This window comes from Cricetulus griseus, chromosome 5 (genome assembly GCF_003668045.3).
Source record: "Cricetulus griseus strain 17A/GY chromosome 5, alternate assembly CriGri-PICRH-1.0, whole genome shotgun sequence".
Taxonomy (NCBI): Eukaryota; Metazoa; Chordata; class Mammalia; order Rodentia; family Cricetidae; genus Cricetulus; species Cricetulus griseus.
In genome coordinates this window covers 92,020,332-92,047,380 of record NC_048598.1, presented here as the reverse complement: position 1 = coordinate 92,047,380, position 27,049 = coordinate 92,020,332, and the positions used below count along the sequence as shown (strand labels likewise).

Sequence of the window (27,049 nt, the reverse complement as noted above, 5' to 3'; positions counted from 1 at the left end):
ATTTTTTCTAGACATTAAAATCAAAAGTTCTATAAGAGGTTATGGATATTTGTTAAAATGAAGGGATTTTACAGAAAGAATGGGCCATGCTCATGTAGAGGAAATAAATAATACTAAATAAAAATTAGATCTTGAAGTCTTCAAAAAATTTTAGCTTCAGGATTCATAATTTTCAGGTCCATTGTACTTTCAAAATCTAAACAGCATCTTTCTTTTTGTAAATATGATGATTGGGTGTAATGTGATGCTATGGAGTATTTTGCTGGTAATTACATATAACTAGATTTTCTAAAATCTGAAGAGCCCAGAAGGAGAATAAAACATAGTCTCAAACTTTATAGGAACAGCAATATAGGAAGATAAATGAAATAAATATCTAAATGAAATAAATATCTTGTAGAAGAAGTCAGTGCTGTGACATTTCTCTTAAAAACCCACTGTTGTAAAATACAGTCTTTGCATGGTATCTGTAGCAAAGTTGCCATTTTCCCTGTGGAACTCTCAGGGTATGTTAAACCTTCTGTTTGTATTGCTTTTACAGTGATGAGGTGATGAAGGTTTCTTCTGGTTTGTTTTGCTAATTCAGTGATGTCTTGCTAGTTTTCCATTCATTTTACACTCACACTTTTGGAAAAGCTGATTGGTAATAGTGGAAGCTGTGACTGCTGCTCCTTGGATTCATTACACCATGCTCCCAGCTCATACTCCCACACCCTCCAAATTAGATCAGGACCTATAGTGACTTTTATCTCTCTGGGAGACTAATACACAGTCACTTGTGAAGTGATTGCGTTCCTAGCAACAGAAAAGAAAAAAATATTACTATCTATCTGAACTGCAATAGTGAACACAAAGCAAAGTAATATTACTAGTTAATGTCCTTGATATTAAAGATTCCATATTATCTCAGTCTAGCAAATCTACAATGTAGTCTACTAATTTTCATTTACTATAATATGTAATAAAATTATATGGAATTAAATACAGATATAAACAGCTAGAAACATAAGTGAATTCAAACATGGAGAAATCAATTACACTATTGCTAACATCCTGGTTGTATTATAATTTTGGAAGATGTTTTATCTAGAGTATCATTCTAAGGTATTACATACAGATGCATGGGAATCTACAAAATATTCAAAACAAAACTTTAAGAGAATAGGTTTGCTGTACAAATGCCACTTCAAAGCCACCTTCTAAAAGAATTGTAATACATGTTGTGTACCTGAACCTTCCAAGTGTAGATATTTGGTACTGGCTTTTCCCTTAATTCTGAACATTTTCAGTTTAGGTTTTTATTTAACTGGTATTGTGTGGCACACACGCGCGCGCGCACACACACACACACACACACACACACACACACACACACACACACACACTCACACACTCACACACACTAACACCCATACAATCCAGAGACTGATAAATAAATAAACGTGTATAAGCACAATAAGCATGACCATCTTCCCTTCTCAATATGTCAATCAAATACTCTCTCCATGGGTATTCATATCATATCATGCTGTTACCAGCATGATATGAATAGATATACTACCTTATGTATTCTTTATTGGTATTTTTGCCTGTTATCAGTCTTGGTCATGTGTTGAAAATACTGAATAATAATATTCTTCAATAAAACATTTAGTTATAGAAAAAAACAATACAAATGTGGAATTATATGTACTGCTGTCCTTAGAAACTGAAATACAGATGGTAGTGGCACTGGACCAAAGACAATCTCAAAGATCTCTTCAGAAGCATGATTATTTAGTAATCATCTCTTTAGAACCAATCTTTAGCTAGTGTATCTGTAGCTCACAGTTGTCTGTTAGAGTGGACAGGCCTAATTCTACCTTTGCAGGGTTTTCCCCCCTCTACCTGCAGATCTTTTACCCATGCTAGCAAGCAGAGATGAGGAACTGTATCCTTTATCCCACACCCCCTTTTCAGAGTTGTCCATCATCTGCCATGATTCATTGCTGTCTGTAGATGAACCATCTTAGTGAAATTGATTTTGAAGTTAAAAAGGAGGATGAGGTTATGAGAAGTAGTAATAGTTCAAAATAAACATAAGCATAGCCAGGCAACCACTTTCCACTTGCTGTAGTGGAGACACACATGCCTGGAGTGAGAGCTCTGCCATGACTAGAGGTCAGAGAGGATTATTGGCAGTGTGATAAGGTCTTTTGTAGATGTTTACTGCCTAGAACTACAGCTCCCTTGAAGACTTCCTTCATCATGGAAGAGAGACAAAGATGCAGGAAGAAGGACGCTAGAAGCAAATTGAAAGCATAGATCAGGAATGGTGTCATCTGGAAGAATGCATGAATGTTTACTTTGTGCAGTGACCATGATGGTTTCAAATGAATTCACGGTGCATGATGCAAATTTTGCACCTATTTCACATAGAATGCATAATAGCAAGTGTTCTTTCCCTCTTCTGCTCTCCCTCCTTCCCCCAGCTCTCCCTCTTTCAAACCCCTTTGTGTGTGTATGTGTCTGTGCTGTCTGTCTGATAGCTACTGGAGATGAGGCTATTACTTTTTAATAAGTAAAAAGTATTGTTTGCTTTTATTCAGAGAGTGTAAAATGGAAGCTAAATGTACACCTATATTGTACACTATTAATAGCCATGGGAAATAAAGAATTTTAAACATTATTGGTGAAAAAGGGAGTAAGAAATGAAATGACTGTTAGAAATATAAACAGTAATTCTAACTATGATTAACTTACTGTTTTTCAAACTATGGATATCAGAACACATATGACTAAAAATAGCTAACAAAGTCTATGATTGAAAATGAAGTTGACCAGATTTTGTTTTCTGTTGTTTTAGCTACCTGTGGTAAACTATTTGTGGTCTAACAATTTTAGGTAGAAAATTAAAGAAATAAAAAGTTTAAAAATTCACAATTGCACACAGCTCTGTATGGCATTATGATATCATGTGCCCTCCCAAGTATCTCAGCAGTAGACAATTTCTTGTTTGGTAGTCATGCTCTATGTACTGTCTATGCCCCAGCATGCTTGGTCTTTATCAGGTCAACTGTCTCTGTCACAGTTATTGTGTTCAGGAAATCATTATGATATTTAATGATTGCTCCTTAGCTCTCACAACATCATTGGAAGATGATGAATTAGTATAGTGTATTTCAAGATAGGATAGACTTTATTCACATAACTCTTATTATGCTACGTAGACATGTCAACTCTATTACAGTTAGCTATTATTAATATCTTATACTATAGTTCATTATTTAAGCATATATATACTGGTTGCTAGCCATAAACAAACACATAGATGCCTTCGTTCGTTCTACATCACACATAGATAAAGAAAGCTCAATTTCTAAACATTTGTTCCTTCTAAGAAGTGCCCTGATTTTCCCCTATAAGATGGGAAAAATCATTGAATTTCAAAGATAATATAACACAATACCGAAATATGTCTCTTCAACCACCAAAAAGGCGATACAGACATCATTTAATGCAAAACATTAGGAATTAAGTATTTAAAAATGAGCCTCAAGCAACCATTTCTGTCTCACGCAGCAGGGTATCATACAAGCTTAAACATTTCAGTGATGTATTGCTCTAATACATTCAAGCAAGTGCACACTGAGAGCATATTAGTGCAATGCATCATTGTGGAGGGCAGCTGTGTGGTGTGCATAGCAACCCATGGTTCAAAAGGATTATCACTTCAGCTCTCTAGTCAAAGTGTATGCATCCCCTGATCCAAACACTTGTCTAGCTGTGAAGACAATGGTCTCACAAATTCTAGGGTGAGCATGAAGATTGCAATACTATTGCCTGCCATCAAATGCTACGTGAAAGTCTAGTGAATTGTAGTATTATCTATGGACATCCTGGCAGCATGGTGGGATAATTCAATCTGTGGTATTCTTTTTTGTAATCCATACTTCTCTTCAGACTTGTCAGAGTGATCTTGGGTGAGGCTAATATTTGTATTCCTCTCAGGGGTAGAAATTAGGGGACCTTAGAGAGCAAGAGAGTGAGAAGATGTTACAGTTTGATACTCCCATTATGCATGTTTCTAACCTCTTCAGCTCACAGTTAATTTGATTTTTCCTGCATAGAAAAGGAACCTTGGGAGATGAGTTTTATTAGAGATATGCTGAACCGTTCAGTTTCCAAACTTGCAAACTGGAGGAAATTGAAAACCCTTGAAGACTGAAGCTTTTGGTGCATGTCCAAATTTTCCTTCAAATCATTTTTCTTGACAAAAACCAATCTCTCAAGCAGTTTGAGGGACATCCTTACAATAATTTGCACATCTAAATGAAGTGTGATGCCTACCGGTTTCGATTTCTCTTGGTCAGATAACAGAGCCAGCTTCTCTTCACTGCCATTTTATGTGCACAGGGCTTTTAATTTCATTTTTAGTTTTTATTTATTGGTAAGTGAGACAGAACATGAAGATCAGGTTTGTTTTGAGTTAGCAGAAATCTTCTATCTGTAGATTAAAACCAATATTGTCTTGGGCTAGAAAAACTGTGGGAGTTCTCACACATGAAACAACACAAATGAGAAAAGACTCCAATAAGGCTGTGTGTTTGTGTGTGTGTGTTTGTGTGTGTGTGTGTGTGTGTGTGTGTATGTGTGTGTATGTATGAGTGTGCAAGCATCTGTGTGTATGTGTGTCTCTCTCTGTAAGACTGAGTGTGTATATATGTGTGTCTTGATTTCTGAGAGTCTTTCTGGATCCCTGACTGTATGGTGTGTGTGTGTGTGTGTGTGTGTGTGTGTGTGTGTGTGTGTGTGTGTATAAGAAAACCATGGGTCAATCTCAAGAGCTCAAGAGTTGCTCCTCTGGTGCTGTTCACTTTGTTTTAAAGACAGGCTTTCTCACTGACCTGCATGCAGCTTACCAGTTAGCCTAGGCTGCCTGGCTAGCAAACCCAGAAACCTTCCTGTGTCACTCCCCAGCACTGGGGTTACAAGCATTCATTATGTCCAATTGCTTGTTTGTTTTAGTGAGTTCTGAGGATCAAACTCACTGTTCATGCTTTTATAACTGCCTCTTTAATAGCTGAGTTATTTTTTATGGCTTCTCAGACACACACGCTCCTTATTCAATGATAGGAGTCAGTTCTATGACACAATTCTTTAAGCTGTATTACAGCGAAAGCCATCAGATTCACAGTGGCATCTCCTATCACACAATTCCTAATATCAGTGACCCCTTCATTGAAGATACAGTGCCCTGAACACGGTTTTTCCTTATTGCTCTTTTATACTGCATTCTGACTGTCAGTGAAATTCATTGTGGAAGTACTGTAATGGTGTGCTCCATCTTCCTTCCTGAAGAAACATTGGGAGAGTTTTCTTAGGGAGGTTAATGTTTCTGGTTCATCTTGCCCCCTTGGAAAGCTGTCTTTGATGTGTATAATTAAATGTAATGTAATTGAGAAATGCGCTCATAATTTCAAATGTATGGAAAAAGTTCCGAAATGGGACTGCCTTTATTTTTCATTGTAGTTCATAAAGACTTCATCCCTTACAACGATGAAATATTGATAGGCCCAATCAGGCATAGATCTCGTGCATATAGTCATAACTGCAGAGGGCTTAAGAGTGTGACAGCCATGGGAGCCCACTCCACAGGAGAGGTTCTAGGCCCTGCTCCAAATGCTATGACAGACTTTGTAGATCCCCCATGGAAGGCCTCACCCTCCCTGGGGAGCATAAAGGGGTTGGGATAGGTGGTGGGGGGCAGGAGAGGAGGGGAGGGAGAGGGAGCTGGGATTGACATGTAAAAGAAACTTGTTTCTAATTTAAAATTTGTCTAATTACAATCATAAAAAGAAAAGGAAAAGAGTGCCATAGCCATGTCATGTTCTTAAGACTATATTCCACAAGACTCAACCTCTCCTCAGGTTCTTACATTCTTTTTACCTCTGCTTTCCTGCTGTGCCCTGGAAGGAACTCTGTCAAGCTTTTCACCTATGCAGATTTTTTTCCCTTTGGGGCTTCTACTCCCAGTGAGAAACTGTTTCATCTGTGCTTACTTGTTAGTGATACGGAGTAAATATAAGGTCCCTCTTTAATTTTGAGCCTTTACAATATCCATACCATAACCATGCTAACCACTAACTAATCTTGCATGCTATGAATATTTAGTTTCTCATGAATTAATTTAAAATTTGCTACCATTATACAGACCCCCGCTTAATACAATTTTCTAGCCAAGTCCTTCTGAAACTCAGGTATACACACATGCTGGATATTAGAGTCTTCACATCATCCTGTATCAATCATGTATCTGTCATTCTAATCAAATATATATGCTTACCACTGTCTACTTAGGACTGGGGTGTCTTCAAAGGCAAGGACTGCATCTGTTTTATCCTTACATCTTGCTTAATTTGCTCAGCCTCTAACACACAGTGTGGGGAATGGCATTGTCTCCTCACCATCATCAGACAACTTCAATGTAATATAATACTCTCCTGTAAATTTGCTCTTAAACATATTTTATATTACCCATTTCTATATTATCAAAACAAAGATAGAAATACTTAAAATATTCAGATGGACATAAGTCAATTGCTGTCTTGAATAGACAGGGTACAGGAGAGCTATTTGAACAAATCAGCACATTAATGGCAGAGGTGTTTACGAGACCGTAAAATTCTCACTATGTTAAGCCTCCTTCTAGTACTCTGTAAGTTCTGTCTACTGAGAATATGAATAATCCTCAGGATAAAAAAGTAAAAATTTCCCCCCACAGACCTGTCAATGTGTTAGTTTGTCAGGACTATTCATTTGTTATGAATCATTTGCTGTGATTTAGTGCTATATAATGGAATGTTTTATTTTTATTAGCTGTGTGACTTTGAGGAAATTAGTTAAACTTCTGGAGCTTTGTAACTATGTCTGAAAATGGAGATCTTTCATTAGAGAATAGCTACATTAATTAGTGATGATAGCTTAATGGAATAACTAGTTGTGGATGTTATTAATGTTACTAACTTGGAGAGTGATGAGATTATCCACAAAAGACATGGCCTAAACAAGTCTGTATTAGTAAAAAAAAAAAAAAAAAAAAAAAAAAAACACTCAGAAGTATGTTTTTAAGCCAGAAAAAGACATATAAGACATGAAAAATTCTTATTTAAAAAAAAAAACAAAACAAAATAAAAAAAACAGCCGGGTGTTGGTGGTGCACGCCTTTAATCCCAGCACTCGGGAGGCAGAGGCAGGTGAACCTCTGTGAGTTTGAGGCCAGCCTGGTCTCTAGAGTGAGTGCCAGGATAGGCTCCAAAGCTACACAGAAAAACCCTGTCTCGAAAAACCAAAAAAAAGAAAAAAGAAAAAAAGAAAAAAAAAAAAAAGACAGCCTCTCAGCCATCATGCATCATGCATTGAGAAGGGTTATATTAACATAGATTTCTGATCATCACATGTACCTCTTTCAGATACTGATATATATTTTAAGTGACAGGGTGTGGTCTGGCTCATTGCTGTGGGTATTCACTCTTTAGTGCAGTGGCTCTCAACCATCCTAAAGCTGCAACCCTTTAATACAGTTCCTCATGTTGTGGTGACCCCCCAATAATAAGGTAATGTAACAATAAATCTTTCTGCCAAGCTGCCTAAGCCCCATCGCCATGTGTTTGCCCAAAATATTATACAGAGATTAATATTAGGTGCAATGCTGCTGGCCAACTAGGATTTCTTATCTGCAAGATCAGTCTTAATTATCGACCATAACTATTAATCTATATATTTATAAGGATTATCTTATAGAGGATGCTGGCCTTGCATCCTGTCTTCTTGATGATCAGATGGCGACTCTGTCCCTTTCCTACATTTCCCAGAATCCTCCTTCTCTCCTAGTCCGCCTAACTTATTCCCCTATTGGCCAAGAGTGCTTTATTTATCAACCAATAAGACAAACATATGCGCAGAAGGACCTCCCCCATCATCTCCTCTTTTCTGTCTAAATAAAAAGAAGGATTTTACCATTAACTTAGAAAATATATAACAAAACAGTTATCAAGTAAGAACTATAGTTACAATATTTAGTTTATTAACATTTAGCAAGATTTAAAGAAAATATTCTATCATCTATCTTTGTGAGTCTAAGGTCTTATATGTAGCTTATCTTTTATAATAGTTAAAGAAAACTATAACCATAACTAACTGTCTTCAACTCCATCAAAGACCACAGAAGGATAATATATAAACTCTAGATCTGACAGAGACATGTCGCTACCTGGACAGTCACCCAAAGTTCCTCTGTGTGTCAGGGCATCCATCTTCAGCCTATAGGCCACAGGATGTCTGGCAGACTTCTCCATGAAGCAGGAACCCTTCAGGCCTCTCTTGTTTTGCAAGTACAGCAGTCACTTTTCTGTGGGTCCTGCATGTCCAGTTTATCAGCAAAAACAGTCCAGGCAAGAGCAGTTTCTTGCCCAAATGGCTACTCTTGCCATGTTGAAAGCAAACTCCATAATGATAGCCATCTTCCTTTCTGATTTAATTGGTGTGCCAGGAACAGTTGTGTCTCACTGCCATGAAAAACCCTACACCATTTAAATGCCATACATTCTGTAGGTCTTTGAAAGGTTTGAAAAATATCTATCCATCTCAAATACATCTCTGTATATCTTGAAAACCTAACTAACCTAATTATAATTTCTGATTATTGTAGGTGACTATATAATCTGTATTTAATTATGCATTGCATTTTAAAAGATCTGTATAAATACAATACCCAAACAAGAGGAGAAATTTACATATAGCAAAATTAACCTTAAATTTGTATCAATAAATGAAAATCCATTCCAATATAAAGTATTATTTATATACCATAATTTCCTTTTCACCTTTAAAAAGATATTGGCTGTGATCATTAACCATTATAACCAACTCCATTTAAATGAGAACAAACAATATTTGGGAATTTGGGCATCATTCATTCCAAACTGCTTCCTGCTGGTTGGGGGCAATGTCTATACCATGGGGATCATGATGAAACACAGAAACCTAGCCAGGTCCTTGTTTTTGTAGTCCTCTATGCCTGCATCATTTCAGCTGTTTTGGATGTAGGATCAGTTGGGCCACTGATTCAGGGTGTCTTGCTTGATCAAACCATATTAACCTGGAAGGAATCCATAGCTTTGCATTTCCTCTGGAAGCGTAAGCAGAAACTCTTTTCCCAAGTAACCTGTCCTTATATTTAAATTTAGAAGTCAAAGCATTTTTCAAATGTGTAAGTTGGAGTAATTTAGCAGCACCTATAATCAAATGTATTTTAGCAGCTGTAACTCTTTCCTTTGCAATCAAACAATTTCAAGACAACAATATAGCATATAGTATCCAGACTTTCAGTGTATTTTCTATCTTTACATGGCTTATTTATTATTCTATTTCTTTTACTTTCTTCCTTTTTCTTTTTTCCTGAGACAGGGTTTCTCTGTGGAAATCTGCCTGTCTCTGCTTCCTTCAGCAAATCCTACAGGCATGTTCCACCACCATCAACTTCTCTTTCTTTCTTTCCTTCCTTTCTTTCTTTCTTTATCCCTTCTTTCCTTCCTTCCTTCCTTCCTTTCTTTCTTTTAATTACTTTATCCTGTTTCTTTTCTCTCACAAGCCTACATATATTTTTAAATACAGTGTAAACCTTTAGAGATTTTTCTTCATCTGAATCTGTCTTTACTGTAATTTTGTTATTACTTCATGACTATAATTTTGGTGCTTTTCTGAATCTTAATGTAAATATCTGATATTCAGTGATGTAGCTTGAATATAATTGGCCCCCATAAACTCATAGGCAGTGGCACCATTAGGAGGTGTGGCTTTGTTGGAGTAGGTGTGGTCTTGTTGAAGGAAGTATATCACTGTGGAGGCAAGCTTTGAGGTTCTCTTTGCTCAAGCTTTGCTCAGTGTGACACAATCCATTTCCTGTTGCCTTCTGATCAAGATGTAGCTAGCACCATGTCTGCCTGCTTGCTGCCATGCTCTAAGTCATCATGATAATTTACTGAACCTCTGAAACTGTAAGTGGCCACTTTAATCAAATGTTTGCCTTTATAAGAGTTGCCATTGTCATGATGTCTCTTCACAGCAACAGAAATCCTAGCTAAGACATGCAGGATATCTGATATGTGACCTGCAAAGGGCTTGCAACCCACAGGTTGAGAAGCACTGCTTTAGGACCTGAGACTCTGAGATTAGGTTTAGGCTCAAACTTCTATATTGCTCATCCAGATCCCCAGATCTCTGTCTCTCCATGGATTCAACTAGAGATCCCACAGATGTCTCTGCAACCAGCTGAAATCTGAGTTCCTTAGGATAACTGTTCTGCCATTGTCATCTCTGGAATCCCCAGCTGGTTGATGGGACAGAACAGATATTTCCTTATTCCCCAGTCACTTCGGGTTTGGCTCTTATCCACGTTGGGCACCAATAGTAGATGGGGGACTCCAGATTTTCCCCCTTTATTCCCCTCACCTTCCTTTTAAGTTCTTCCAACTATCTGAATATTTTTCCCTGCTAATGTGGCCAGGGGCCTTCTGGAGTTACGTCAGTGGCTTTGCTCCTCTGTAATATCCTGTGTGATTTATTGGTTCTCCAACTTACATTGAAATATTAACACACACATTGATCTGTTTAAATGTTTACGTTTCCTCAAAGATTGTGACTCTATAAGCAACAACAAAAAAAAGTGAATTACTATTTCTTGTTTCTTGTGAACTTGAAAAATATCTCAAGGATGGAGCACTGTTATTTGTTTCTCAAGTGTGTTCATCCATGAAGGAGGAAGGTAATACACTAGACAGAAGTCTACTAATGAAATTGTGAATTAAGACTACGAATGGTGTGATCTATGCTCAATGTACCTCAGGTTGGAGGAACTACTCCAAGATCCATAAAGCTCAATTCAATTCTTCAGATTTCTCTTAGGCTGACTCCTTCTCTGTGCTGTCTTCTGATGGCATCACCAGCATCAGCACTTCATACGTTGACAACCCAGTGTCTCCTTTAGGGGCTTCTTATTTTCATCTTGATTCTTCAGGACAGAGATTCTGGAAATCTGGCAAAATTCTACTGAAAACTTATTCACACCTTGTTCCCAATGTAGACACTCCAGTTTGAGATTTTATACTAGGCCTGGTTATCAGAGTCCTAGCCTGGTGATTTCCTATAATTTAATAAAAAATATTATAACTAATGACCATCTAACCCACTCTTTCCAAGAGAAGATGGGTAACATACGTTAGATCTTCAGGCACATGGCTCTCCTGGATACAAGGTGATCACACTATAGAAAATGCCTTTCTATGAAAATAATTCTGTTTATTGTCCCTAGTAGCATTTGAAGTTTTTATTTAACTTAATTCAGGATACTCTGAACATTGTGTATGGCTTTGGCTTTCAAGTTTGTCTTAAAATAGATATGCAAAGCCAGGCAGTGGTGGGATATGCCTTTAATCCCAGCACTCGGGAGGCAGAAGTAGTCAGATTTCTGAGAGTTCGCCACCAGCCTGCTCTATAAGAGCTAGTTCCAGGACAGCCTCCAAAGCCACAGAGAAACCCTGTCTCAAAAAAACAAATAAACAAAAAAATAGATATGCAATAATAGTTCCATGTAAGGAGAATAGTGCTACACTTTACAATAGCTTCTTTGGTTGTTTTGCCACAGTTTGTAGGACTCAAAACAAAAATAAAGTAACCTTATATGTTTGTTGGGACACATGTCAGTGCAACTGTAAAGCTCGGCTTGCTTTCTTCAGCTCAACCATACTGGGAAGCAAAGGCTGCCATGGGGAGCTAAGTTTTATGGCACTTATATAAGTCATCAGCGCTTCTGAAAATTATCTAAAATATTTTGAAAACAACTTCAATACATAAAACACAATAATATGTTCAAATGAGGTGAGAAGAGTGTTTTGATAAATCCGTCATTTTTGTAAGACATTTTTCTAAATAACATGACTACTCTCAGTTAAATGAGTGTCATTAACAACATTAACTTAGATACAAATACTATGGAAACACCCTCTATTTTATAGGGACTCAAAGCTTTGTGTATTTTATTTTACCTGTTATATTTTAGCTGGCATTTTTTTTCTCCTGGATATTCTGCTTTTAGCCCACGTGGTAACTCTTCATCCTCTCTGCAAAAAAAGTTTTCCCAAAAGGCAAAGTTGCTCTCACCTTTTTAATAGATTTATTTTCTTAGTTATGTGTTGGTGTGCACATGAGTGCATGTGTGTAGGTGTGTGCTAACACTCACTTGTATCTACATGTAGGTGACTGCATAGGCCAGAGACATTGGCTGTCCCTGGAACTGCAGTTATAAGTGTATGTGAGCCACCAACATGGATGCTGGGAACTGATTCAGACCCTCTGGAAGAGGAGTCATTATAATTGAGCCACCTATTTAGATCCACTTTTCCTTTCACAGTACTAGCTAATGACAGGTACCCAAAATTAAAAGAAATGGTAGATATTCTATCATGAAGACATTGGAAGTTTTTTTGTTTTGTTTTCTGCTTTTCCCCCTTAGTTGAAGTAAACCAAATAACCAGAGGTGAGTATATGATTGCGCAATGTGACTTGGGAGCATCAGGTACTTGAGGTGACTGATGTATTAGACAATACCTCAAGAGTTTGCTTTGAGTCCTCTGTTCTTTTTTTTTTTTTTTTTTGTATTCCATCATAATGCTCTAGCTTAAGCATACAATTGGAGTGCTATTTAGCATGAAGTGCTAAAGGTTATGCTTTTCATCACAGGTCACCCTGGCTGATTGTTACGAGAATACTACCTACATACTTACAGTCCAGCAGTGGACTAAGGGGGTAATTTTACTAGGCTCACCCAGACTGAAAGTTGTTAACATAATTGTTTCTTAAACATTGAACTGAACTGGATTCCAGTTGCAGAGAGGGAGGAGTGATGAGCAAAGGGGCAAAGATCAGCCTGGTAAAACCCACAGAAACAGGTGATTTGAACAAGGGGGAGCTCATGGTGCCCAGACTGATAGCTGGGAAACCAGCATAGGACTGATTCAGACCCCATGAACGTGGGTGTCAGTGGGGTGGCCTTGGAAATCTATGGGGCCTTTTGTAGTAGATCAATACTTATCCCTAGCATAGGAATGGATTTGGGGAGCCCATTCCACATAGAGGGGTACTCCCTCAGCCTAGACCCTATCCCAAAGACTATGACAGACTCCGAAGATCTCCCATGGAAAGCCTCACCCTCCTTGGAAAGCAGAAAGGCTATGGAATATTTAGGGTGTTAGTGGGGGGCAGAGGAGGAGGGGAAGGAGAGGGAACTGGGATTGACATGTAAAACAATATTATTTTTAATTTAAATAGAAAAGATTTTGAAGGACAAGGAAACTCTCAACATTTAATTCTGGTTTTCACATGGCCTACATACTGATAGGAGATTTACTATATACAGTTCACCAGTGGGTATGATTTCTCCTCTTTTTTAATAGGAAAGTGATCAACAAGTCATTGGGCACAATCTCTATTGCCCTCACCCCTTAAGTTTTGACTAGTTCCTATGAAAGGTAACATCACTGTCTATTCTTGGAGTGACTACTATGGAAAGCGAAGTATTGTGGATTTGGGAGAATGAGGTGCTAAAGTCCGAATAAGGACAGCTTACTTGATTTTTGAGGGGTTTGGTTTGCTTCTATGATATGGTTAAGAAAAAGCTCCATATGTCCATCTTTCTTAAATTTAAAATTGGATTCTATTATTCTTATTTTATTTGTTCAATTTCTTCATATATAAAACAAGGAACCCAACTTTATCACAATGTCTGTGTGGCACAATTCCACACACATGCACTACAGACTTAGCATTGACACCTCAGCAGTCTGAGTCGGGGCTCTGTTGGTAAAATGCTTGCCTTATAAGCACAAAGGTCATGCAACTTAAAAAAAAAGAATTCTGGCATGGTAACTTGTGCTTGTAACCCCGGAGCAGGGGAAACAGACCCTTGAGGGTCACAGAACCAGCCAGAATAGCCTATTTGATAATTCCCAGGCCAGTGAGACATGCTGTCTCAACAAAATAAGGAAACAAAATATACATAGCACCTGTGGAATGCTATGCAAAGTTGACCTTTGGTCTCTATATGAATGAAAGTACAGGTACACAAATGCGTATGTGTACCCAAACCACAATACCAACCCCCCACACAAATATGTGCACAGACAAACAAAAATGTGCTTCTCAGGAAGAGAAGTATGTGGCAGAGCCTGTTGTATCTCAGCAGGTTAGCATGGGGAAACAATGAAGCAAAAAAATGCATAGACCCATGTCTAACTGAACACCATTTGCCATCATTGTCCTTCTGATAAAAGTGGTTTGCTCAATGACTATTATACCTTCAAAATTAATAGTGCATTGTAGTTCTAAATTTAATAGCATATACTAATGACACCATAAAACTTAGTTACTGTCATTTGTTTTATCAAATATATCATATTGGATTTTTGAATCCTAGTAAAATAGTATATTGTAGTTCTATGCCATGACATTGCATGTCTACAAAACTAGGAGGAATCTAAAACTAAAGCAGTTTTTATGTGGTGTCAGTATTTTGATAATCAGAATTTCTTTCCTTTTTTTTCAATAAACCCATGTGGAGTTTATTGAAGGGAAAGGGAAGAAGTAAAGGGGGAAGGGAGAGAGAGAGAGAGTAAGAAGCGGAGAAGGGGAGAGAGGGGAGGAGAAGTGAGAGAGAGAAGAGAGAGGATGAAGGGGGAGCGGTGAAATGAGAGCAATAATCAGAGTTTCTTATTAAATTTTTTAAATATTATATTCAAATACTGTCTGTTTTGATTCCTGCATTTTCAATGTGCTTGATATTTTTTTCATGGAAGTAGGTCACCTCTGACCAATCTTAAGCCTGTCCCTAATCTGCTTGGTCATCTATTATAAGTGTAATTTTGAATAAGATAGTCAATCTTACCAAGCAAGATTTTTGAGAGATCATTTATATAATAACTCAACAAATCTTGAACACTTGGGAGGTTCTTGGTGGTTGGGTTTCTTGCTGTATTGACTCACTAATTTTATGTCTGCCAACACACCAGCTAAAGTTTATTTCATACTGTCTGCTTGATGTAAAATTGATGCAATGAGGGGCAAAGCAACATAGATGGCCAACTCCAACAGATTGTCTGCTGGTAATTTGTTCAGGACAGAGCCAGCAGAAAAGATTGCCAAGTGTAGGCAACCTATCCATTTAGCCACTTGAGCAATGGACAGGCTACCCCTTCAGTCAGTGTTTCTGTGCTGGTAATCACAGTCCTGTTACTTGTGAATAAATAAAGAAATTAAATGGCACCGAACAGACAGGACTATTGTGGGCAGCCAGCCTACTGACTATCCAAGAAGGCAGGAGCTAGTAGTAAGCCAAAATGCATTTAGAGCTGGAGAAAGAGACATCAGTCCAGATGAGGAAACTGCCCTTGCAGAGAGAAATGACAGAGGGGGGTTGGGTGGGAGGGAAGGGTGGGAGAGAGGGCAGGAAGGAGATAGAAAGATGGGGGAGGGAGAGAGAAAAAAGAGAGAGTGTTGGAAAAAGGGCTGGTTGAAGGCAACATATTGAAGAGAAGAGGTATGATAGTTACTCTGGGACAAGAGGACCCCAAGGCCATCCCCGAATGCAGTGTACACTGTAGGGGACCAAAGTGTTTCTGCTATGGAATATTTTGAGATTCAGACTTGGGCTTCACTAAACATGGAGCACCTGAAAGCTCCGACCCACTATTGTATTGTTAATGTCAGTAGGGCTACTTTTGTTTACCATGGCCTCAGGGTAATATGCCTCCCTATTTGCATATCTATGTACCTAAGCATCTGACTAGGCCTGCACCTGGGCAGAGAGATATGAGGTGTGAGTAACTTGGGAGTACAGAAGGTTAGAAGCTAAGAGACAAGCTGCTAAGAGCAGCGAGGAACCAAAGAGAGAAATGGTTGCCTCATGATATTAGCAGGATGATTAAGAAACACCAGAAAAGATGGCTAATAAAGAAATGACTCTAGTTCCACAACATGGAACTGAGAGCTCTCTAAAGATGACAAGATGCCTGTGTTTGATCTTTATCTCCATTGGGTTGCTGGGAGCTTCCAGGTCCACACACCCCCACTCAGGTAGTACCTCATGGACTAAAGCTGAGACAAGCCAGGTCACAACAGTACACAGTGTCCATAGGAAAGAGCAGTAGGACGGCTGTTACCTTTTCAAAATTGACAGTATGTTATCGTGTTTATTTTCTCAAGATTGTATTTGATTTAAAATATACTTTAATCCCTTGTAATTCTAGAATATCACTGAATGAAATGATTATCTCTTAATGGACTTAGATCTTTTCAGAGCCCAGATGACATGCCACAGAATGTCCCTTTCCAGACATATGATAAATCGACCTAAAGTAACTGCAGTTTATGAGAGACTATAGATAAGTACCTGGGTATAGCACAGGAAACTATGTAGCCATCTGTATATTGGGTTGATCAATCACTTACATGGTCATTTCTTAATATCCAATGACTATTTCATGTAGCAAATTTAAAAATTATATCTTTTAGTGACTTATAAATGTTTCCAAAATAAAAACACACAGGAAGTTACATGAGACTCTATTTTGGGGGGCACTTGGAAGCCAGCATTGTCATTTTGAAGGCAACCAGAAGATATACACATCCTTCTCCCATACCTACTTCTCTCCATACTCACAAAGCCTTCTCTCCATAGCCATTTGTGGTCTACTTTAGATATCTGAGATAGCCATTCATTTATTCCTGACACCAAACTCAGTCTTCCCTGGATTCTGCACACATTCGATGTTGGTATTTTTTATTTTGGTGCATTTTCCTTGGCAAAGGCTCTACTCCTGCCTGGGAACTGATTGAGCTTCCGCAGAGCCAATATGTTTCTCAGCTCTCCAATTTAAACGCTGCCAAGGATTTCCTAACATGTGCCATGAGAAATTCAGCTGCACATAAAACCCCATTCATTAAATAAACAGTGAACTAAGCAACCTCTGGCAAAAGGCACACCCCATCTGACATTGGATGCACTGGGGACTTTCCAAAGGAAGTAATTAAAGATTGCATTAAAACGAAATGCCCTAGTACTTAACAGTCATAATTGAAAAATAAAAGTTCCCAACCTGCGGTCTTCACACTTTTTAGGGATTTTGGAATGAAAAATGAATGATTATATATATTTAATTTTTCAACAAATAATATTCTTTATTGTAGTACAAGTTCAATATAGCATGTATCTCCAACAGATGTAGTTCTGTTAACTAACAGGATGAGATTTTAGAGGCTACCTCATTTTGGACTTAAAGCTCTTTAATAAGTTTTAACTAACTAAAGACATAAAATATGTAAACTAAGCAATATAAATTTATGTATATATGTAAGTAATTGTAGGTGTATAGGAAATGCATGTAAATAATAAAATATATGTACATAATAAAATATATAAATATATGCATAGATACAGAACCCATTCATACAAAAAAGCACATTGTAGACACATGATAAAAATAATATATAATTCCTTTAAAAAAACCTCTTTAATAAGTTTTAAATGATCAACCTAAGTATTTCTAATATTCTTTGCTTAGCTGATGGAATATTATAAAATGTATCCTTCATAAAAAAAAACACAAGATAATGGAATAAAAGTAAAAAAAGTGATGATATTTGGGGAGTACTTACATAGACATTCACATCTGAGGGTTATTAATTACTTACTGGAGACTTGCTTGCTTTTTATAAAAATAGTCCCTTATTTATGAAATTAAAGAGAATACTTCTCTTAGCCACTTAATATTTTAACATATAGGACTTTGCACATTAATTATTTTCATTTTAAAATATACTTATGTGTAATTGTTTTACCTGTGTGTATGTCTGTTCACCATGTATGTGCCTGATGAGGTCAGAAAAGGGGTGAGATCTCCTGGGACTGGAATTACAGACACTTGTGAGACACTGTATGGGCGGTAGGAATAGAAACTGGGTTCTTAAGCAGAGGAGCCAATATTCCCAGCCACTGTGCTGTCTCTTCAGTTCCAGGACCTTACACTTTAAGATTGGAATGGTGACAATACTTTGCACTTCCTTAAGATTAGAATGGTGACAATACTTTTCATGCTTCCCAAAGTCAAGAACATAGAGCTGCATGTCTGAATATCCATTGTTAGCATTGCCAAACAAGGCTTAAGTCATCCTTAAGAAGGAGGAGAACTACTTCAGAGGGAATCTGGAAGTTGCCCAAGGTAGTGTCGTTGGTTAAGTGAACATGTGACTGCATGCACACACACACACACACACACACACACACACACACACACACACACACGCACAACACCCCCACACCTACGCACAATCTTAAAAAATGTACACCACACGTTTCATTTATTAGATAATATTAAATTGTAGATTTACACAATCCCCCCACTCCCAAGGAGTAAGTCCATTTTGCAATATCTGATTATTTCAGGTGCTGCAAATGGCAGGGTTAACTAAATGTCAACTTCTCCTGTTTGCTTCCTGGTGCCTCGACGGAGACTTGAGTGAGCAGTATAGACAGAATGCTGGGGAAGGAAGGGTTAGTCCAACAATTTAGATAATTCAGCAATTATAGGACCAGATCCCATGAGCAACAGTTGGGGACGTTTAATAGTGGCGTCCAGATTTTAGTGCTGAAAATCACCATGAAGTGAAAACCCAGAGAGAACACTCCCATAACATGTACACTCACAAGTAAGAGGCTGTACTAGGTCCTCAGTGGCAATACTTGGACCACATTTTGTTCACTACTTCCTGAGAACTAGCTTTGTGTCTTGGCCAAGTGACCATGCCTCCTGATGGGATGCCATTTGAAGGAAATATGTACTTCACCCCATCTGCGAGCATCTCCAACTCACAGGCACCAAGTTCTAATATCGTCCTACAGGAAGCTCCCAGGCAGGGCCTTGTGATTGCTAGAGTACAGTGAACATGTTTACACTGCATTTGCTGTTTTTCTATTTTCCTCACTTGTTTCCTACTGTAGTTGAATGACTAGTAAAAATATGTTTCTACGATGAGGCTAGATACCCCAATACATTAAAAAAAAAAGCATACTCTTTTATAAATTGTAACCTTAGTATCAACTATAGCAGTAGGAAAGTAATTCTAAGCAAGGTGTGTTTTCCTTGTGCAATTCAGAGTTCCCTTTAAAGCTGATGTAGTGGTGCAAGCCTGTAATCCCAGCACTCAAGAAACGGAGGAAAAACTTGCATTCCAGACCAACTGAGAATATATAATGAGACTGTCTCAAATAAATAAAAAATTAAGTAAAAATAAAAAATCCTTTAATGGTGGGGAGAAATCTCAAAAATTAAAAAGTCCAGTTAAGTAAATTTTAATGTATAACATGGCTCTATTGGGGTTGTGAAGATCCAAGACATTTGAATAGTTACAAATGTTTATTAGTTTCAAATACCATTACAAACATTTATCTTGTAGCCAGACAAAGCACAAGCCTCCATGTGCTATCGTGTGCATACAGAGTAGAGTATCTAGCATAAATGGCTTAGTAGACATTGGAGAATATATTATAAATCCATAATGATGAAGTGATGTGGACCTGAGCCAAGAAGTAGTAGCTCAACTGTGGATTCTGTGTATGGAAGTATCCTAAGTGGTGGTTCTTAAAATTCAATGGCATAAGAGAAATTAAAAAAAAACAAAACAAAACAAAACAAAAAAACCATGTAGGTCCCAATACATAATCATGAATGGGAGAAATCAATTTCAATTTGTATTTTTCACCTTAAACAGAAGTCATATAACAGGAATGTTGAGGACAAATGCCCAGAATCTGGAAGCTCTAACAGGCTGGGCTTGGCTACCCTCTCTGACATGACATTGAAAGAAACTGATGATGGTCAAATAGAATAAAGCAGATTTATCAAAGGTTCTAGAGATCCTCAATCCCTTCTCCTAGAATTGGGACACTAGAGGAAGAATTAGGGTGAGGGACAAGGACCTTAGTTAAAGCCGTTCTTGCTTAAATGTGTGTTTATTAATCGTTTTCTTAGCTCTGAAAGTTGTCAGAAGTCTGCATCATTGTCATTGCTTGCAGTGTCAGTCTAGTTGTCAGAGGAGAGAATTCCTTCTGCTCCAGGGAACAACAGCTTTACCCTGGAAGGACCAGGAGGGCTCATCCCAGTAACTACCTTTGGAGATTCTGCAGTTCCTAGAAACAGAATGACTGTCCATAGAAACAGAATAATTAATATTATTATACTTATCACATTGAGTTCTCTGTGACTTTCAGTCCTGAGGGAAGATGAGACAAATTAGACCAACACTCTGAATGATAACTGTGCCTATGGACAAAGGTGAGCTGCTGACCCAACAAGGAGATAGGTGCCGAGTGAAGGCACAAATGAAAGGCTTCTTTCTATTCTGTCCTTAGTTGTCTTGTGGCCTAGATTGGGACTCAGTGCTTTTCAACAAAGCAAATTCTACATGCTTGTTTCAAACACATTTCAAATGTCTTTGAAATAACACTTTACACACACACACACACACACACACACACACACACACACACACACAAGCATGCATGTACTTATAATCAAATAACAAATATTTTTACATCAAAATAGTATGTTTTTCAAATGTTCTGGAAAAGAATTTTATAACATTGAAATGGAAACTCACAAACATGCTGGGAAAATAATACATGGGAATGTCAGAATCTTAGTATATGCCAAGCAATACACACTATCATTTCAGGATGAAAAGAGATTTTATAGTAAATGGTAATTCATTTTATAAGATATAGATATATATATATATAATATTTATATTTATATATAATATATATAAATATATATATAGGGAACATATGTGACCAGTAAATATCTAAACACAAACTAATTATATGTTTTCTATTTGTACTTAAGGTCAAGTCCTTGAAAAAGGTATAAAATTTTATACTAGAAGAAATTTCATTTACTCATTAGGGTAAGATCACAAAACAAGTTATTGTTGGTCAACCTAGACAGGACTTTTGTTCTCACTGTTTTCAGTTCAACAAAATTACTCAGGTTCATTTGAAGACAAGTTTTCTGAAGAAATTATGGTTATCTTTCCCTCATTGAGACCGAGATATAAAACATTTTTGAATAAAGTCACCAGATTTTGCCCCTTTCAGCAACAGCTGCTGGTTTGGAATTGAAACTTTTACCCCTCATTTATGCAGGTTTGTGAAAGACTAATGCTAAACATACTGATCTTCCTGGTTTCAAAGTAACAGTAAACACCGTATTTTGTTGTTTCTCCTCAACTCCTTCAGTGTCTGACTAAAATCACCATTGGGGGAACTGCTGTGTGTATCTTCCCCCAGGACTTCCACTTCCACATGTGAGCATCAGTTTAGTAGGCAGCTAAGCATTTGTGTCATTGCCTGTGAATAAGCTAGAATCCCCTCCTCTGACATTCCTACTCCAGTGAAAGAGGGTTGAAGAGAAGTAGTTCTTCTACTACTACCCCAGGCTGCTGGCCGGGGCCTGGAGTAACTGTGTCTGTAGGAGATGTGGTTCATTGCTTTGTTTCTTTCAACACTGGAAAAGCATTTCCAACTCAGTTATGGTATCTACCATAGGAGATAAGGACAAACTTTTACAGTCCCTTAACTTTTCTGAGCCTTGGTTTCCTCACTTGAAAGTAAGAGGACTGATCAAGTTTACATTTGGCATTAAGAAAAAAAAAATTCCTTCCACCTCAAATCTGACATAACTGAAAATTTGCATAGAGTTTCTAAAATTCTTTTCCTAAAGACATTATGGAATCGTAGCTGTGAGAAAAAACAGTTTAGTAGTCCTGATTCTTGTGCTTCTTGTTGATCATAGCCCTGAACCCTGCAGGGTAGGGAACTATTACCCTGGGGCGTTGTTTACATGTCTTTGCTTATTGTATGTGGGAAGGGCAAAGCACTGATGATTTTATTTTGTTATATTTTATGAATAAAATTCATGAGGTTGTCCAATTGAGTCTCAGACAAAATTTCTGCATTGCTTTAGCAAAGTATTGTTATTTTTTTTCCAGCCCAGATTCTAAGGAACTTTTGGTACAAATTTAAAATTTTATGTTTTATAATCATTTTGTTGAATTTGGTTGGAGAAAGTGACATAATTAGTTAAAGATTTTATCTACACACTACCTCTGAATAGGATTAAACTCCTCCAGAAAAATTCCAATCACTCCCCCTAATAACCTCTATTATCCTTGAAAGCCACCCCCCTCCCCATATTCCTCTCACAGTTTTCAGCGTCTTGGTATTGAGTATTTTTCATAGCATTATATTTGTTTTTGTTTTTGTTTTGTTTTGTTTTTTTGTGGGAACTGTATGGACTCGACTGTATTTCTCATCACTATTAGTTCCTTGGTCAGCTCCATAGACACACAACTGCCATGGGTGGCACAGAAACTCTACTAAAGAGAAAGTCTGTGTCTCATAATCCCATTGGTTCCATGGCCTTTTAATGTCAATGCAATATTCATTTGCCTCCTTGAAAGAGGTGAGTTTCAGAATAAATGATGGTTGGTAGAAGTTAGGGAAACAATGACTTCGATGCTTGAAGGAAAGTGACATCCCTTATCTTTGCTTTTTAAATCTTCTCTCCATGGTAATAGGAACATAGAAAAAATGTGAAACTTTCTGTCTTTGTTCTTGCTTATTTTTATTTTGTTTTAAGAAATAATCTGCTTGGCTCAAAGCTTACTGTGTAGCCAAGGCTGACTTGGATTTTTGCAATCTTCCTGCCTCTCCCTCCTGAGTGCAGGGCCCACCACACTTAGCTTAATTTTCTACTTTTGTTTAGTCATAAAACAGGCTAGTTATTCTTTTCAATTTCTTTTAGCTACAGTCTAAATTCGTTTGGACTGTGACAACCTTATAAATGCTGAACTCTGCTTTGAGTTCAAGGCATTTGTAATATCAAATAAGAAAGACAATCTTAGTGTTTTAGACAGGAATTCTTAGGTTTAAAATTACCAAATATCATTTATGTTTATTTGGTTACATTCATAACATTCACTCATCTGTGTTATATACTTATCATTTTTTGAGACAGGAATTCACTATGTAAACAAGACTACCCTCAAACTCCTAGATATCCAATTGCTTCTGCCTCCAAAATGCCAGTATTAAAGGTATATAACACCATGCCTTACTACTTACCTATTTATGTAGATATTTTATAAATACCAGTAATATCAACTTTGAGAAATGTAGTATAAACAAATTTATATTTAGCATTAAGAAAATTTTATATTTGAGTATATGTAGCATGTACAAAATCTTAATATATATCATGAGCCAATATTTAAAGGAAACTTAATTATTCTATGCTTAGTGGGCCACATTGCACTGGACTGGGTATATGAATAGGGGAGTGAATAAACTTACATTTTCTTAAGCATTTTACCTTAGTATGTGCCTAATCGTGCCTATCTGACTAAAATTAACATATCATTAAGACAATTTTAAAATAATATATTAATAATATCGATATGAGTTTTAGTACATATTATTTTATTTCTTGAGCTATTCCTTGGACTGTGCCAACCAAGGAGAACTTCCTGCTGTTCTGGAGTAGCTCTTCTACTCCTTGCTTGTTGCTATCCTCTGGTCAAGTTTCAGACCCTTTCACTGCCATGCTGAGAGAAGGCATGGAGAGATCCCAGACAGAACAAAATTGAAAACAAGAACCCTCATGTATAACCATCCTCAAGTATGGAAGGGAACACCAGGATGGTTTTAAAAGGGCCACTCAGGAACTCTGGAGAGGCTCCATCCATCACGATGCCTAGACATCTGCAGGGCTTCTTTTACCACCCTGCACACTGTCAGTTAATTCTTCAAAGCCTTAATTAGTGCATGTTAATTAATTCAAGGATCTCATTGAAATCTCTTCACTGATGCATATCCTTATTTTTAAAAGCCCTCATCTGAGTGGTAAATGTTTCCCCAGTAATTTCATATCTCTTCCCCCAACTCCCTGGGAAGAACTGTATCTATCCACTGCCTCTGCTGAAACCTTTGCCATAAACCTCAAAGCACATCTGTGTACACTAAGGTGGTCTAACTTCCTTTTTGCTAGTGGATTAGCATTTCAATTTGCCTCAAAATAGGGAACACTATCACAGCATCCAACCCACAACAGAAAAACATCAAAAGGACAGATGAGACATTGTCCCTTTTATTTCTGACCCAAATCACACACTAAGAGAGAAACCTGTCCAAGAATTCCCACTTATGACATGCCTTTTCTTTTGACTTGTTAATTTTTGAAATTAAGATAATGAGATATACAGAGGCTACTGACCATAGATAATATCATGTAAATTAAAATAAGTTTATTTTTTGATTATCAGTTGTACATCCTATAACTGAAGTTGTTTTCCCTGCGTTGTAGACCTGTTTTTCAGGACTATTATCAGGATCAGGTATGATATTCAGTATTATCTACCTCAGATGTCAAGTCTACAAATTGTTTTCTATTCTTGTATATTAATCTTAAAGAGACATTTTTAAAGTCCTTAACATATAAAAGAAAAGGGAAAGATATAATAACAGTGCGTTAAAATTACACAGCAGATTAAATAATAAACAAACAGAAAAATAAAGTAAGCAAATTTTAAAGCTGAAAGTCAGCATTTGGAATTCCGTTAAAAATTTATCAATATTCCCCCAAACCCTTGATTCTAAAATTAGACCTTAATAAATGTTCACTAGTATCATCAATGGTAAGACTGACAGTGTATGTATACATATACTGTTAATTCAAAAGTGGAACTCAAAATTCTACATGAACAATTGTAAATGTAAAGAAACCCTATGATTAATCACCATGTTCTTTCAGAAAAGAAAAAAAAAAACATAGCTTGCACATGAATTCTAAGAAGGCTTGGAATCCCTTCAGTCACTTGTTAGTCTAATTGAACTAGAGGTTATAAAAGAAAGTCTTACTGGAGAAAAATAGGCTAATTATTGAATGTGGGGCCGATACAGGAATCCTGGTAACCGGAGAGGAACAAGCAATGACATCCACCTCAAATTGCTTTTCTGTTTTTCATAGTTGTTTTTCAGTGAATGCAAAATGGGGAGGAAAAATGAACAGCATGGGTGGGCCAGGAAAATACATTTTCATCTCTCTAGTTTTCACATGGGCAGTATTCCCTCTAGAAGTAATTCACTCCCCACAAAGTGAACTTGAACATGAGTTTTTCCAGTGTATTGGCCAACTTGTTCACAAACTGTTCACAAACATGGCTAAACATTGCCCTAGAAAAAATACATTTAAAAATAGGGTACTTTATTTTTGAGGTTGTTCCACAATATCACATTTTTTCATATTCTATTTGCATGTCTAAACTTAATTATGATATTTTATTATAGTCTATAATCTGAGAACTCGGTTTGATAGAGGGAGGGAAGAATTTGATTCAGCTGTTAGCAAGCATGTATTGGCTGCCTCCTCTATGTCAGGCACTGGCTTAGTACTAGGCAGCAGCAAGCAAGGTTCCTACTCACACAAAGATATAGATCAAGGTGGAAATTGGTTTTGCATCTCTGTGGGGGTAGTTTGTATGGCTCACCCTGAACAATATATCCAAGGGGATTTTTCCTCCTTTCTTCTAGTATCTTCCTGAATGTCCTCATTACTAAGACTCATAAAATTATAAAACTGCTACTAAAATCCTAGCTAACTGTTTTATTAATCCCACATCCTCCAACTCTCCAGTGAATGATGTCCTGTTCATGAGATAGGACACTGATACATAGCCCAGTTTCTTTCTTCATGTGAGAAATACCCATGTCTGTGAAAGGCTTGAGTGTATAGCTAATGTGTTGGTATTGATGAATAGCGGCACCTGTGTCATTCAGATCAAGAAATGACAGTCCTAATGAATACCCAAATTATTCCAAATACTAATATATAAAACACAAGGAATTGTGAAAAATTAATAGGTCGAATAGTGTGAAAGTCATGATGAAAGCTTTGAAAATCTCCCGTGAAAGGCATTTTCTCCAGTGCTGAAGATCTCCAAAGAAAGACAATCCTAAATCAACTTTCCTGAGGCATAGTAGTTCTCTCTCTTTTCAATACAGTATTTTCAAGAATTAGTGTAATTCCTCTTTGAGATTGCTTAAATTCATTTTCTCTTCTTTTGTTGTCAGTAGATGCTTGTTAAGCCATTGTACATATTTATTCAAAGAATAAAAGATATCCTGCTCTTCATAGTAATCCTTCCTGAAGATAAAAGAAAACTGAAGACACAGGCTCTGCATTGAGGAGATGTCATTTATCCGTTTGATGAAAATCAAATATAAAAACCAATTATATGATTGGGTTTCCTTTCCTAGTTTATTTTTTTCTAACTAACTGAAAACTACAGAGGTAAATTTTCAGCTTTGATAAAGTGATAGCTACCTAGTCTCGTGTAGGTTGATATAATTACTATTATGTAAGTCTTACAACGCAGTTGACATTGTCTTGCCTTTATATAGATTTTCTCACTTATGTGTGGTTTCTTGTTTAACCACTACAACTACCCTGTGATGTGTTACCTCCATAAGATAGAAAGCAGAAAAGGGAGAGAAATGGCACTTACAGCGATCACACTCTTTGTAATGCTCACATCTGAATTTGAACTCTGGAAGCTGATTCTGGCCCTTGAACTCTTAATTGCTGACAAGGAAAGCCATTTACACCACAATCACACCAAAAAGCTCATTTTCTCTCTTGGTTCAATTGACTATGCCTTTGAAAGGAATGCCTACAGTGTTGGTTTGGTTGACGTTATCTGTGAATAAATGAATTGAGAACATGACAATATTGGTTTCCTTGAAATTTTCTGTCCCTTAAATGGATTTATGCTTATCTTGATGTAAATAACTAATTCACCCTAAAGTCAGTGTCAGCTATATGTTGTATAAATGTGACTATCCATCGTA

The 27,049-nt window shown here is 37.1% G+C and overlaps 1 protein-coding gene across 20 annotated transcripts in view; it reads left to right on the top strand.

Moving 5' to 3' along the window:
• Window positions 1-27,049, top strand: part of Nrxn1 (neurexin 1) — a 1,056,958-nt gene that overhangs the window by 417,848 nt on the left and 612,061 nt on the right. The window lies entirely within an intron of this gene.